This window comes from Mustela nivalis, assembly GCF_964662115.1.
Source record: "Mustela nivalis genome assembly, chromosome: 16".
NCBI classification, from domain to species: Eukaryota; Metazoa; Chordata; class Mammalia; order Carnivora; family Mustelidae; genus Mustela; species Mustela nivalis.
The window spans coordinates 46,409,985-46,413,910 of NC_139035.1; the positions used below are offsets into that span (position 1 = coordinate 46,409,985).

General features: G+C 39.0%; 1 pseudogene across 1 annotated transcript; it reads left to right on the forward strand.

Moving 5' to 3' along the window:
* Nucleotides 1–895: 895 nt before the first annotated feature.
* LOC309850537 (quinone oxidoreductase pseudogene) lies at nt 896–2,647 on the forward strand (annotated as a pseudogene). Its single transcript has one exon. The product of its transcript is annotated as a quinone oxidoreductase pseudogene (transcript).
* Nucleotides 2,648–3,926: the final 1,279 nt, after the last annotated feature.

Genomic DNA, 3,926 nt, shown 5'->3' on the forward strand with positions numbered 1-3,926 from the left:
ACACTTCATATGTTACAAATTCATTCCAGTTCTGTTTTCATTTCTTGTTTATTTGTACTTTTGTTGACATGCAGTGTCTTTTAAGGAAACTTAATTAATTCTTTGTTCTGAAGGGAAGCTAGACTCTATAGTATTAATTGAAGATGAAATGTTTGGGCACTATATTGACTTTTGTCTAATTATTTACGTGTTTCATTTCTTTCATGAATTGATTTCCAAGGAAACTGTGTGCCTGTAGAGTTCATTTATTACTGACAATTATCCCGTCTACAGCAGCATCGAGTTCATTTAGCTCTGGTTATAACTTGGTCCACCTAACCAGAAATATGCTTCTCCACTGATTGTGGCATTTTGGATTCCTCACAGGTTAATCAACAATATCAAAGCAAGAAAGTACAGTGAGATTCAGTTAATTTATTGAGAGCAGTAGAGATTTTTTAAATGGTATCAGTGGTGACATTGGTCTATGACAAGGTTACTTTGGTGTTTGACAGCTCTGACATGTTACTTCTGGCAAACAGTTCTTTAGCTCTTGGGAAGTAGTGTGAACACCTGTGCATCATAGCTGGTCACCCATGACTCTTCACAGCCACCCAGTCCTCATCTAGAATGCAGTGGTGGCTTTTAGCTCCATAGGGTATCAGGTCACCCTAGGTAGTTCTATGTGTGTGAACAGGAACTGGGGACAGTGAAAACAAATTTTAATTTATCCAGGATCATGCAGCTACAATACAATCATTCATTGTATTTCATGAATGATTTATTTATTCCAAAATTAGTTGAAAATTTTTCTATAAATGTATTGGCACATTTAAAAATTTCTTGGAGCCCCTTTTCCGTGGAATCTGAGCTAGCCTTCGCAGGTTTTGCGTCCCCACTCTAGAACCGGATCACCATGGCGACTGGACAGAAGTTGTTGAGAGCGATTCGAGTTTTTTAATTTGGTGGACCAGAAGTGCTGAAACTCCAGTCGGATATTGCAGTACCAATTCCAAAAGACCATCAGGTTCTAATCAAAGTCCACGCATGTGGTATAAACCCAGTGGAAACATACATTCGTTCTGGTACTTACAGTAGAAAACCGCTCTTACCCTATACTCCTGGTTCCGATGTGGCTGGCATAGTAGAAGCCGTTGGAGATAATGTATCCACTTTCAAGAAAGGTGACAGGGTTTTCACTACTAGCACCATCTCGGAGGGCTATGCCGAGTATGCTCTCGCAGACGATCACACCCTTTACACACTACCAGGAAAACTGGACTTGAAGCACGGAGCTGCCATTGGTATTCCCTATTTTACTGCTTACCGAGCCCTGCTCCACAGTGCCCATGGGAAAGCTGGAGAAAGTGTTCTGGTTCATGGGGCTAGTGGAGGAGTTGGACTAGCAGCATGCCAAATTGCCAGAGCTTATGGCTTAAAGGTTTTGGGCACAGCTGGTACTGAGGAAGGGCAAAACATTGTTTTGCAAAATGGAGCCCATGAAGTGTTCAATCACAGAGAACCTAATTATATTGAAAAAATTAAGAAATCTGTTGGTGAAAAAGGAATTGATGTGATCATTGAAATGTTAGCTAATGTAAATCTTAGTAATGATTTGAATCTTCTGTCATATGGAGGACGAGTAATAGTTGTTGGCAGCAGAGGTCCTATTGAAATAAACCCACAGGACACCATGGCAAAGGAATCTAGTATAATTGGAGTTGCTCTGTATTCATCAACCAAGGAGGAGTTTAGGCAATTTGCAGCGGCCCTTCAAGCTGGAATGGAAATTGGTTGGTTGAAACCTGTAATAGGTTCTCAGTATTCGCTGGAGAAGGTGGCCCAGGCTCACAAAAATATCATCCATAACAGTGGAACTAGTGGGAAAATGATTCTTCTCTTAGAATGACTAATTCTTTCATGTCTTCCTAATGTAGTTAGAGGGTTCCTGCCCCAGTTTTACTCACACTATCTTTGCTCTAATCAGCATTTGTTGGATTCAGTGAGTTTCTCATGTTAAAAAACAAGATTTATCTTTAGAGATGTGGTCATTGGAGTACAATTTCTTTTACAGCTCACAATATTCTTTATGCCTCCCACCTGCCTTGAATCAAGAAGTCATTATAGTAGGAAGTAAAATGTCAGTAGTCATTTGGCATTGGGTACATTACAGAAATGCCTGGTACTTGATCATTAATTCCACACGTTTGACAAAAGCAAGTTAATTCAAAATGAGGCTGTGTGGTTTCCAAGCCTGCTTGTTCTTATGAAGGTTCTTTAGTATCTGGTTAGCTCAGAACTGTATCATACTCTGAAGATTTTCTGGACTAAATAAGACCCCTTTTCTAAACTTCTCTCATCTGGATCTGCAAGTCTCTTGCAAGGGCAAGATAATGTCTAGAGAAATTTGTTTTTTAACAAATAGTTTTCCAGCATTTCCCCAAATATTAGTACATCCACTGTGTTGGTGGTTGATTGCTCATTGTCCATATATTCTGGTAAGAGGACAGCCTTACTTTTGGTGTAGTAAGATAGGTAGGTGCATAGTCTCCTGACAGATACTTCTTGATTGATTTGATTTTCAAACTAGATTTAGAATTATCTGTGTAATGGGAGTCATATGTTTTTATTTAAATTAGTAAACAAGTTTGACACATGAAAAAAAAAATTTCTTGGAGAAATATATATGATAAATGAGCATAATAAAGTTAAATAGCAAAAGTTTAGAGCTGCGACAAGCAGAAAAGTTAATTAATAATGTATAGAAATTATGACATTAGTTGAACTTCTGCCCAATCAGAATCCTTTCTTCAGTTATACTTTTTCTGGAATATATTTCTTTAAGTAAAAATCACTTAGAGATTGTTACAGAAGAACTATATCCCAGAGAAAACCTATATGTAATAGATCACTAGTGGCAGGCATATTGATTGACATTATTTAGCCAATCAGTTGATATATTATTTAAATTCTGAAATTTTGAACAACTACAGATACAGTGTCCTTAAACATACGAAGCAACATGGTATCTTCCATTTCCCTCATTTACCTTATCTTTTTTTTCTTTTTCCTACTCTTATTGGAAAAGGATTAACTCAGTAGTTATGCTGTGAAAGACTGAGTAATTTAAAAAAAAATAATAAAAAGTTTGTTTCAAAGATGTTCTACTCTGAAGAATCTGAATGAAGCAATTATTCCTATGGAGATTTTTAAAAAGCATTTTTTATTCTCTTCTGCCCAGAATTGAGCCGGGGATGAACCTCTCTGGGGCTCCACTCTGGCAGCATTCTGCTAAGATGAAATCGGGCTGCCAATGACATGGCAGGAGGGAAAAATGTAAAGACAGCTAACGAACAAACATGAGCTCCAGACATGCATTTGAAACTGACTCTTCATGGACCAAAGGGTAAGTCAGGTATGGGACTTTCAATGACTAAGGTCCATAATGATGTGGCATCCTTTCAACGGAGTAAGAAGACTCTAGGACAGTCCCTTTCCTCATGTAAAACTGTGGTGGGGGAAAACTCGCTTCAAAACTTCTGGTAGCAATGGGGATGTAAATACAATGACCGTTTTCGGGACATGACCTCCAAGTTTCCTGCTAGACGCAGGTCACCCCTGCCACCAACCTTGGTCCTGGATGCAGAGAGCTGGCGATGATTCAGAAGCACCCTGCTGTGGCTAGAGCTCTGCCCCAGATACCTTGTATTTAAGGCAACCTTTCTCCTTAGCCATTCGGGTGATAGGATGGGATGACCAGGTATCTGACACTGCTTCTCTCTTAACTGTGGCCTCTATGAATGTTTGCAAATTCCATCTGAAAGGTTTTAGAATGCTGAGAAGGACTTCTCATGGTGCTGCCTCATGGAGCTTGAGCATTGAACTCTGTTCCTGAGCTCTTTATGCTATTTGTCTGTAGAAATTTGGAACAGGAATCATACTCAAAG